The following is a 12,457-nucleotide window of genomic DNA, read 5'->3' as shown; positions in this document are numbered from 1 at the left end:
AGTTATCTCTCAAAACCTTTAAAAGCAAAAAAAAATATCGTTTGGACCAATCTCCTAAACGGTTTGTGCATTTGTGAGTCCAAAAGAGGAACTATCTACAACCATGTATCTATAATTGAACCAAAAAAGCCAAACTACCTTATGAGATTTCATGACATTGCCTCAGCCTCATATGACATCACATGCTATCGAATGAAAAAAATTGGCCTTTGTCGTCCAAGTCCAAGAGTTTGGTCAATATCATTTAATTTTATTCCAATTTCTTGAGAGTATGGTCACCCACTTGACATTTGCGTCTTTATATTTTTGCATAAATGATTGTAAAAACTGTATGGTAAATTATGGTACAAAGATTGCTCTTGTTCCTTAAGTTGGGTATCTTCTGCGGACTCTTCAGAGGTGTATTAGGTCAGCTAGTTCATGCAAGAACAAAGAATCATTTCACTTTAAGTAAATTAACTTTAGGGATGCATGATGTCAGTAGAGCCAAGAATTTTGCTAAAGGGGCCAGCATCAAAACAATTTAGCAGAATTTTTTTATTAAATTTATGCAAATTAACAAATGTCCTAGGGAAAGAAGCTTTCATAATAGTATATTATTCAAATTATTGCAATATATATAAATAAATGAAACTTAAAAGGAATCATTCAAACTTGCAATTTAACCTTAATACCAACACATGCCAAGAAGAGAAAAACATAATTTTATTATAAGCTAATGGGTAGGTTGATAGTGAGTAAAAATTTGGCTTAATTACAGTTTTGGCCCCATAACTTTTACGAAGTTGCGATTTTGACCCCCTAAGAAAAAAAAACTACAAAACCGCCCCCTAAATTTTGCAACTATAACAGTTTTGGCCCCCCAAAGCCAAAAAAAATATAAAAAAATAACACGTGGCACCTCACTTATGGTGCCACGTCAGCGTAGACCAAGTCAAAATTGGCCTTGGAGGCCAAAACTGCCACAGGTGCAAAATTTAGGGGGCGGTTTTGTAGTTTTTTTTCTTAGGGGCCCAAAATCGCAACTTTGGAAAAGTTAGGGGGCTAAAACTGCAATTAAGTCTAAAAATTTCTGAAAATATGAAGAACATGGGGATGAATTCTGTCAAACATGAAGGATGGGGGAAAGAAAACTAAGGTGAGAACAAGCTGGTAGCACGTGTTTCTAAGGGTGCTGTGAAATATTTTTCATTGTAATGTTTCCTTTTTTTAATGTTTTAATTTTGGCAGGTCACCAAACTGTCACCTGTCCATAAAATTACAACTTTTGCATGTTACACAACTTAATTGTTTGTGTAGGCTAAATGTCACCGCCCCACTTAGCTAATGGGTCATTTTTAAAGGTTTTGGCTATAGAAAGATCCCAAACTATAATGGTGCCAGTGGGCAAATACACAAACCTACGTGCAAAGTTAAAATATAAAACTCAGGTTCACAATTGAATAACTGTCACCCAGGGTAAGAATAACAAAACAACCATTAAAGTGTTTTACACACTAGTGGATCCAATTTGATGGATCAAATGATGTCTATCAAATTTGAAACAATACTACAGACTAATTAGTAATTTGACAACTCTAGTGTTGATCTGTAACTCTCATATACCTACTCAAATCTTCACATACCTACCCAACCCAAAAACTTTAAATCTGCTTGAACGTAACTGCAGTACAATTGAGGTCTCATGACATTTACGTTAGTCACTGTTATCTCTTCGATGCTTCAACAAAAATTTTAGTCTTCTTGTCACCATCAAATTTCTTTGCAACTTTACGGAATGCTTCAACACAGTACTTTTCCCCAACCTATATACCATGACGTTCTTTTCATCCTATACTTCTGCTTAAATTTTCGAAGCAAGCAATTATATTGCAAACCTCTTAATTTGCCTCCTTTCCTAAAGAGTTTCGTCCATGCATATCCAGTCCTTCTAGTAGTTGTTATCATTATGGCGTTAGAAGAAAGGGACTTGTTTGGTTTTGGATTTTCAATGTATGGCTTAAGCTGTTCCTTGGCGAGCCCTTGGAAAATTCCTCCACTAAAACAAAAGTCCATCACTACATAGAAGGAGCGGTCATGCTTAACCTTGTTCGTCATAGACAGACGTTGTGCACCTGCAATAAAACAGAGACATATAAACTCGTATTTATACAAACGAAAAAGCACAAAAAAACTGTAAATCACATTTAAAATACAATAAATAAATGGTTGAATAAATTAATATCACATACCATCTATGCTGGTACCTTCCAAACAGAACATGTAATACCTTGAAATGTCAGATCTGTTGTCGTCAGTTAATGGTTCATCACCCCCCCCCTGTTCAGAAAATTACATGTTCAGAAAATTGCAACTTTTGCATGTTACACAACTTAATTGTTTGTGTATGCTAAACGCCACCACCCCACTTGGCTAATGTGTCATTTTTAAAGGTTTTGGCTATAGAAAGATCCCAAACTATAATGGTACCAGTGGGCAAATACACAAACGTACGTGCAGACTTAAAATATAATACTCAGGTTCACAATTGAATAACGGTTCCCAAGGGTAAGAATAGCAATACAACCATTAAAGTGTTTTACACACTAGTGGATCCAATTTGATGGATCAAATAATGTCTATCAAATTTGAAACAAAACTACAGACTAATTAGTAATTCGGCAACTGTAGTGTTGATCTGTAACTCTCATATACCTACTCAAATCTTCACATACCTACTCAACCCAAAAACTTTAAATCTGCTTGAACGTCACTGCAGTACAGTTGAGGTCTCATGACATTTATGTTAGTCACTGTTATCTCTTCGATGCTTCAACAAAAAATTTAGTCTTCCTGTCACCATCAAATTTCTTTGCAACTTTACGCAATGCTTCAACAAACACACTACTTTTCCCCAACCTATATACCATGACATTCTTTTCATCCTATACTTATGCTTAAATTTTCGGAGCAAACAATTATATTGCAAACCTCTTAATTTGCCTCCTTTCCTAAAGAGTTTCGTCCATGCATATCCAGTCCTTCTAGTAGCTGTTATCATTATGGCGTTAGAAGAAAGGGACTTGTTTGGTTTTGGATTTTCAATGTATGGCTTAAGCTGTTCCTTGGCGAGCCCTTGGAAAATTCATCCACTAAAACAAAAGTCCATCACTGCATAGAAGGAGCGGTCATGCTTAACCTCGTTCATCATAGACAGAAGTTCTGCACTTGCAATAAAACAGAGACATATAAACTCGTATTTATACAAACGAAAAAGCACAAGAAAACTGTAAATCACGTTTAAAATACAATAAATACATGGTTGAATAAATTAATATCATATACCATCTATGCTGGTACCTTCCGAACAGAACATGTAATACCTTAAAATGTCAGATCTGTTGTCGTCAGTTAATGGTTCATCACCCCACCCCCTGTCCAGAAAATTACATGTTAAGAAAATTGCAACTTTTGCATGTTACACAACATAATTGTTTGTGTAGGCTAAATGCCACCACCCCACTTGGCTAATGTGTCATTTTTAAAGGTTTTGATTATAGAAAGATCCCAAACTATAATGGTACCAGTGGGCAAACACACAAACCTACGTGCAGAGTAAAAATATAATACTCAGGCTCACAATTGAATAACTGTCACCCAGGGTAAGAATAACAAAACAACCATTAAAGTTTTTTACACAGTAGTGGATCCAATTTGATGGATCAAATGATGTCTATCAAATTTGAAACAAAACTACAGACTAATTAGTCATTTGACAACTGTAGTGTTGATCTGTAACTCTCATATACCTACTCAAATCTTCACATACCTACTCCACCCAAAAACTTTAAATCTGCTTGAACGTCACTGCAGTACAATTGAGGTCTCATGACATTTATGTTAGTCACTGTTATCTCTTCGATGCTTCAACAAAATTGTTAGTCTTCCTGTCACCATCAAATTTCTTTGCAACTTTACGAAATGTTTCAACAAACACAGTACTTTTCGCCAACCTATATACCATGACATTCTTTTCATCCTATACTTCTGCTTAAATTTTCGGAGCAAGCAATTACATTGCAAACCTCTTAATTTGCCTCCTTTCCTAAAGAATTCCGTCCTTGCATATCGAGTCCTTCTAGTAGCTGTTATCATTATGGCGTTAGAAGAAAAGAACTTGTTTGGTTTTGGATTTTCAATGTATGGCTTAAGCTGTTCCTTGGCGAGCCCTTTGAAAATTCATCCACTAAAACAAAAGTCCATCACAACATAGAAGGAGCGGTCATGCTTAACCTTGTTCATCATAGACAGAAGTTCTGCATCTGCAATAAAACAGAGACATATAAACTCGTATTTATACAAACGAAAAAGGCATAAGAAAACTGTAAATCACATTTAAAATACAATAAATACATGGTTGAATAAATTAATATCACATACCATCTATGCTTTTTGTACCTTCCGTACAGAACATGTAATACCTTGAAATGTCAGATCTGTTGTCGTCAGTTAATGGTTCATCACCCCACCCCCCTGTCCAGAAAATTACATGTTCAGAAAATTGAAACTTTTGCATGTTACACAACTTAATTGTTTGTGTAGGCTAAATGCCACCACCCCACTTAGCTAATGTGTCATTTTTAAAGGTTTTGGCTATAGAAAGATCTCAAACTATAATGGTACCAGTGGGCAAATACACAAATCTACGTACAGAGTTAAAATATAATACTTAGGTTCACAATTCAATAACTGTCACCCAGGGTAAGAAAAACAAAACAACCATTAAAGTGTTTTACACACTAGTGGATCCAATTTGATTGATCAAATGATATCTATCAAATTTGAAACAAAACTACAGACTAATTAGTAATTTGACAACTGTAGTGTTGATCTGTAACTCTCATATACCTACTCAAATCTTCACATACCTACTCAACCTAAAAAATTTAAATCTGCTTGAACGTCACTGCAGTACAATTGAGGTCTCATGACATTTACGTTAGTCACTGTTATCTCTTCGATGCTTCAACAAAAAAATTTGTCTTCCGGTCACCATCAAATTTCTTTGCAACTTTACGGAATGTTTCAACAAACACAGTACTTTTCCCCAACCTATATACCATGACATTTTTTTCATCCTATACTTCTGCTTAAATTTTCGGAGCAAGTAATTATATTGCAAACCTCTTAATTTGCCTCATTTCCTAAAGAGTTTCGTCCATGCATATTCAGTCCTTCTAGTAGCTGTTATCATTATGGCGTTAGAAGAAAGGGACTTGTTTGGTTTTGGATTTTCAATGTATGGCTTAAGCTGTTCTTTGGCGAGCCCTTGGAAAATTCCTCCACTAAAACAAAAGTCCATCACAACATAAAAGGAGCGGTCATGCTTAACCTTGTTCATCATAGACAGAAGTTCTGCATCTGCAATAAAACAGAGACATATAAACTCGTATTTATACAAACGAAAAAGGCATAAGAAAACTGTAAATCACATTTAAAATACAATAAATACATGGTTGAATAAATTAATATCACATACCATCTATGCTTTTTGTACCTTCCGTACAGAACATGTAATACCTTGAAATGTCAGATATGTTGTCGTCAGTTAATGGTTCATCACCCCACCCCCCTGTCCAGAAAATTACATGTTCAGAAAATTGAAACTTTTGCATGTTACACAACTTAATTGTTTGTGCAGGCTAAATGCCACCACCCCACTTGGCTAATGTGTCATTTTTAAAGGTTTTGGCTATAGAAAGATCTCAAACTATAATGGTACCAGTGGGCAAATACACAAATCTACGTGCAGAGTTAAAATATAATACTTAGGTTCACAATTCAATAACTGTCACCCAGGGTAAGAATAACAAAACAACCATTAAAGTGTTTTATACACTAGTGGATCCAATTTGATTGATCAAATGATATCTATCAAATTTGAAACAAAACTACAGACTAATTAGTCATTTGACAACTGTAGTGTTGATCTGTAACTCTCATATACCTACTCAAATCTTCACATACCTACTCAACCCAAAAAATTTAAATCTGCTTGAACGTCACTGCAGTACAATTGAGGTCTCATGACATTTATGTTAGTCACTGTTATCTCTTCGATGCTTCAACAAAAAATTTAGTCTTCCTGTCACCATCAAATTTCTTTGCAACTTTACGGAATGCTTCAACAAACACAATACTTTTCTCCAACCTATATACCATGAGATTCTTTTCATCCTATACTTATGCTTAAATTTTCGGAGCAAACAATTATATTGCAAACCTCTTAATTTGCCTCCTTTCCTAAAGAGTTTCGTCCATGCATATACAGTCCTTCTAGTAGCTGTTATCATTATGGCGTTAGAAGAAAGGGACTTGTTTGGTTTTGGATTTTCAATGTATAGCTTAAGTTGTTCCTTGGCGAGCCCTTGGAAAATTCATCCACTAAAACAAAAGTCCATCACTACATAGAAGGAGCGGTGATGCTTAACCTTGTTCATCATAGACAGAAGTTCTACACCTGCAATAAAACATAGACATATAAACTCGTATTTATACAAACGAAAAAGCACAAGAAAACTGTAAATCACATTTAAAATACAATAAATACATGGTTGAATAAATTAATATCACATACCATCTATGCTGGTACCTTCCGAACAGAACATGTAATACCTTGAAATGTCAGATCTATTGTCGTCAGTTAATGGTTCATCACCCCACCCCCTGTCCAGAAAATTACATGTTAAGAAAATTGCAACTTTTGCATGTTACACAACTTAATTGTTTGTGTAGGCTAAATGCCACCACCCCACTTGGCTAATGTGTCATTTTTAAAGTTTTTACGTTATCTTCTAATATATGAGACATCCCAACCCCAAGACCCCATTTCACCATTGTTTAGTGCTTCGAACTCGGCAAATTCTGTTTAATGTTTTGATCAAATAAGAAACGAAAGGGCAAGGTTATATCAATATGGGTAAAAGTTAAAAAGAAAAACACAAGGCACAACAGCCAAACGTCCACTAACATAACAAGCTCAGACACTAAACTTCACAATATCTCAGACAAAAAAACGTCCCAATTCAAAGGTTAAAAACCCTAATATCCCAAAATAAATTACAGAACAAAAACATCAACAAAAATAAGTGTGGTGCAGAGTTTAAAATTACACGAAAAAGACACTAAACTTCACAAAATCTCAGACAAAAAAGTCTCACTTCAAAGGTTTGAAACCGTAATACCCTAAGATAAATTACAGAACAGAACAATAACAAAAATAAGTGTGGTGCATAGTTTAAAATTACAAGAAAAAGACACTAAACTTCACAAAATCTCAGACAAAAAAAGTCCCAATTCAAAGGTTTAAAATCTTAATATCACAAAATAAATTACAGAACAAATTGAACTATCAACAAAAAATAAGTAACAAGTGTGGTGCAGAGTTTAAAATTACATGAAAAAGGCACTAAACTTCACAAAATCACAGACAAAAAAAAAACCCAATTCAAAGGTTTAAAACCCTAATATCCCAAAATAAATTACAGAACAATAACAAAAAATAAGTGCGGTGCAGAGTTTAAAATTACACGAAAGAGACACTAAACTTCACAAAATCTCAGACAAAAAAAGTCCCAATTCAGGTTTAAAACCCTAGTATCCCAAAATAAATTACATAACAGAACCATCAACAATAATAAGTGTGGTGCAGAGTTTAAAATTACACGAAAAAGACACTAAACTTCACAAATTCTCAGACAAAAAAAGTCCCAATTCAAAGGTTTAAAACCCTAGTATCCCACAATAAATTACATAACAGAACCATCAACAAAAATAAGTGTGGTGCAGAGTTTAAAATTACACGAAAAAGACACTAAACTTCACAAAATCTCAGACAAAAAAAGTCCCAATTCAAAGGTTTAAAACCCTAATATCCCAAAATAAATTACAGAACAAATTGAACCATCAACAAAAATAAGTGTGGTGCAGAGTTTAAAATTACATGAAACTCTGCAGAAACCCAACTCAAAGGTTTGAAACCCTAATATCTCTACGTGTCGTTTTTGGTGCAGATTTGATTTTTTTTTTCTTTGCTCCTTTAGTTGGTACCTTTCTTGGAGGTGGTGGCAAAATTGTGGTCTCCGGAAACGCTAACAACCGCAAACCCTCTTTGATTTCTAGTTTCATTTAGTATGGAACTCTTTTGAGACGTTCTTGAATACCACTCCACTCCTCCGCGACCGAAAACAAATATTCATTATTTTCTTCATACAACTTATGTCAATGCGGGTGTATCTCATCCAATCGAATGGGCTTGTTGTGACGGATTTTCATAGCAACGAAGCATCCACAAGGTAGGCCATACGACGTCTTTTGAACACAACCGCAAGTTTTCTTCTCGATGCACAAGGTTTTCCTAGCACGCTATTCTTCCACAAAAATATAGTTCATGGCTTGTCTAGACATGTTACCCCCAACCCAGAGTACAAAGTGACATCTTTATATCTATGTTCCAAGACCGTAACGCTCATACCAAACGATGATTGTATCTCCCCAAACTGGATTGCCAACATCTCATCTATTTTTTCTGAACAAGTACCCAAATCACCCTTGGAGGTGGACAAATATTCCTTCACTACACCGTGAGCTCTTTCAACTCTGTTTGTGGTCCTGCACCCAAGATGTAACACAAGGTTGATGTAGTAAATCCGCAAGTGCACGGTTTACTGAAGTAGTGATAAAAAGATATCGTTTCGATAAGGAGTAATGTATTTGATTCACTCTTAAACAATGATTAGATTGAAAGTTTAAAAGTTAAAAAGTTGTATTATTGTTTTGAAAGAAAAAACAATAATAATAAAAGTGCCTTGGGATTATTGGTTCGTCATGGTGACAAATCCTTCACAAACCAAACCATAAACCTAGAACCTTATGTTGGATCTATTTTCTAAAGACAAGTTTCTCTTTAGCCTATCACATCTCCTTTCGGTCTCAGTGAGTGAGTTTCGTTAGCAACCACGCCTATTTTCATGGTTGATTCCTATTGAAATCTTTAAAGCTCGAAACTTTATTGTCTCAATCGTTGCTAGACTCAATCTTTGAAATATTTGTTCATGAAATTAAATAACTTGCAATTGAAGTAAAATGATTCTAAAAAGGAAATGAAAACACATAAAATCTAAATAAAACAGACTCAAATAATCTATTAAAAACACTAATTAATGACTCATCAAACTCCCCCATACTTGAATCCTTGCTTGTCCTCAAACAAAAGGCATAAACATTAGCAGCATAAAAGAAATTAACAACATGACAACACAATTAAAAACTTTGTCTCCTCCAAGGCTTTGTTCTAAGCGTACACCAATCACAACATCAAGCATTTTTCATGAACCTATTCAACCCAACAACAAGTCTCAAGTGAGTGTGTGTGTGTGTAGTTCAACCCTTTTCTTGCTCCTGTGTAAGAGATATTATGAGGAAACAGGTTCTAGCATTAACACTAAACCAACCGAGAAAAGTTATTTCTTCATTTCATATAAGATAGATGGGAATTATTTGATCATTTGACATTTAAGCACTTTTGGGGAACTGCATAATTTATATTGATGTTTGGAGACAACACCTTCACGTAGGAAGTCAGGTAGTGCGACTCCTGCCCCCTAGAGTTAATGGTGCCTCCTATATATGTATTTGTTCTGACCCTTTTTTGATAAGTGAGAAGGAATTATAGAAGCTAGTTTAGTTTTTTAGAGACAACATCTTCACGTAGGAAGTCAGGTAGTGTGGCTCCTGCCCCCTAGAGTCAATGGTGCCCTAGAAAATATTTTTGCTTCCGACCCTATTTATTTGATCTTTTTATTCCTCACACTAACTTATACTACTTTTACTCTGAAAACTTTTAAGGTTAATTTATCACTAAAGTTAGAACGTGCTCCTTAAAATACCTAACTACACACTTGCTCAAAGACTGCAACTTTGTGCTTTTCTCAAAGAGAATTTTCACAATAAGACATGATGCGGGTATAACAAGAACACTCAAAACACAACATATCACTTTCATGTACAAGAAACAACCATCTCGAAAGAGACTTAACAAAAAAAATTATGTCATAATTCACAATAAAAACAAGCTGCTTTACATGCCTTTCGCAACAAAACAAAACAAAACAAAAAAATTAAAATTCAAGGGAGTTTGAAAACACTACGAGACTTGACATTTTATTGACTCCCCTCATACTTGGGTAAAACATTGTCCTCAATGATTTAAAAAGAAAGAAAAATTGTAAGAAATAAAAGGAAAAGGAAAAGGGAAAGCTCAAAATTTATTGGGGACCCTGTGGAGGATCCTGGAGGTTAAAGTGCTCCATCATTCTGAAGAGCATGCGGTTGTTTTGCTCTTGCATGTGATTACCCCTTTGGACATTACCGCATAGTCCTGAAATTTCAGCACCTTGTCTTTGTTGCTCGGTGCTTATTCTTTGAATTTCGGTTTGCATCCATGCCCACCGATCATTGTCATATTGCCCACCGGCTTCATGGTGCACCGCATCGTCTTGCAAATGCCCATCTTCTTCCTCCTCCTCATCATCACAATGGCCTTCTTGTACCTATTCCTTTGCTCGACATACTTAAATTCGATGTCGTGGTTACAGACTGCTGCTTGCCTTTTACATGCACCACTTCATGAGCCTTCAACCTCCATTAATTTTCTCTTTGAAGCCATTGACCTTAGTTTGGGTGTAGGTTAGGTTTTGGTAAGATTTTGTGTGGGAAAGGTTGTAACGCCCTCCTTTTATTTAATTATTTTTTTATTAAGTTAGAATCTATTTATGTGATTTATTTATATATATGAGGTGTTAGTATTTTATTATGTGACATTATTCTATTATTTATTAGAATATGAGAATTATTAGTGTAAGTAAAATTGAAGGTTAGAATAGAAATAAGAATAAGTTATTGGGCCTAAATAGATTTAGGAAGAGTGATTAGTATTATAAATAAGGAAGCTTAGGTTAGAAAGAATTTTTACGTTAAACCGCTTTTTGGAGAAAGAGGAGAAAGTGGAAAACTCAGAGAGAGAACCCTAGGAACGAAGAACGCTGCTTTTGATTTCAGAAAAACAATCTAAGGTAAGGGTGAGACTATCTTTCACTAATATTAAGTCTGTAGATCATTAGATTACATCTAACATGTTTTAGGATGAGTTTGTGAGATTATGAGAAATTAGGGTTTGAGTGAGAATTGATGATTAGGTGATGGAAATCCGTTGAATTGATGTAAGGGGGGAGTCTATATCCACATAAGGGTTCGATGAACATATTGGTAGTGAAGGGTTGTATTTTCTTGTTAACTTCGTGCTCTAAATTATTGATTTGATTTTGGTTATATTTCTCTCTCTTAATTTTACTGTTATATAATCACTTATTCATGTTGATGGAATAATATGGTACTGTATTTACTCCAATTATATAATTTTAATTCATAGTCTGAAACTTTCGTAATATTGGTTGTCGTTGACCTATTTATTTTTGGGTTACATGTTCTTTCTTTGTCATATTTTAGTTCTTTGACCTTTCATTATTTCTACCTAATTGCCGAACTAAAACCTCATGTATGTTATCGATTTAAGAATAGGATACAGTTGATATTTGTTTTGTTTATTGAATATGATCCAATTGATAAACATGCTACAAGTGTGATTTGTTTTTGTTCCGGTTTGTTTTATTTTAAGTTAGCATATGCATATATTTGGCTTGAATTTAGGGATCACTTGCTGCATAACTAAAGGGACATGACATCAAGAATTGTTAATTATCCATTAGCTATAAAGGATCGATTTGTTTGTGGCTTATGAATTTTAATTTTATTTCGGAAACCAGTACTAGTGCATATCTCAAAGATGTCAATATAGTGATTTTTTTTAGGAATGATATAGTGATATTTTAAACTCCTCAATTTCATATATGAACTTTAAAATGCAAATTACAGAGTATAATTGATTTCTTTTGAGATTCGAATGTTTGAATTATTTTAAAATATAATTTTGGTAACTAATGATTTGTAGCGGTGAATTAATTGACAATGTGAAATTGATGTGTTATTTGAAGATGTGTTATTTGAAGATGTGTGCTTTAAAGATGTGTTATTTGAAGATGTGTGCTTTAAAGATGTGTTATGTAAAGATATGTTATTTGAAGATGTGTGATTTAAAGATGTGTTATTTATGATGCTTATGATGATGCGATGTTTAAGATGTTGTTGATTATCATTTGATGCTGTTGTACTATGATGCTGATATGAGATGAATTATTTATATGCTGCATATACTGCTGGGTCTTATTTAAGATGTAAGTGTCGGTCTAAGTCAAGAAGTTATAGGATGTTCATGAAGTTTCTAAGATGTAAGATGTTGAGTCCATGCATACTCATTCAAAGTTGAGGGCTTGATGCCCTGGAGCTTTTGCTCAAACACGAC

General features: G+C 34.4%; 2 long non-coding RNA genes across 2 annotated transcripts; one reads left to right on the top strand and one right to left on the bottom strand.

Annotated features, from left to right (window-relative positions):
- Positions 1–1,438: 1,438 nt before the first annotated feature.
- Positions 1,439–2,323, bottom strand: LOC146902141 (uncharacterized). The gene is made up of 2 exons (XR_015021850.1): positions 2,232–2,323; positions 1,439–2,114 (listed from the first exon to the last, which is right to left on the bottom strand). It is a non-coding gene; the product is annotated as an uncharacterized LOC146902141 (long non-coding RNA).
- A 4,471-nt stretch (positions 2,324–6,794) lies between these two features.
- On the top strand, positions 6,795–7,872 carry LOC146902140 (uncharacterized). Its single transcript, XR_015023415.1, has 2 exons — positions 6,795–7,342; positions 7,493–7,872. It is a non-coding gene; the product is annotated as an uncharacterized LOC146902140 (long non-coding RNA).
- Positions 7,873–12,457: the final 4,585 nt, after the last annotated feature.

This window comes from Medicago sativa, chromosome 8 (genome assembly GCF_051527215.1).
Source record: "Medicago sativa cultivar Bolivia chromosome 8, Bolivia_mono, whole genome shotgun sequence".
Taxonomy (NCBI): domain Eukaryota; kingdom Viridiplantae; phylum Streptophyta; class Magnoliopsida; order Fabales; family Fabaceae; genus Medicago; species Medicago sativa.
The sequence above is the reverse complement of the archived record's forward strand: the minus strand, read 5'-3'. Positions and strand labels throughout refer to the sequence as shown.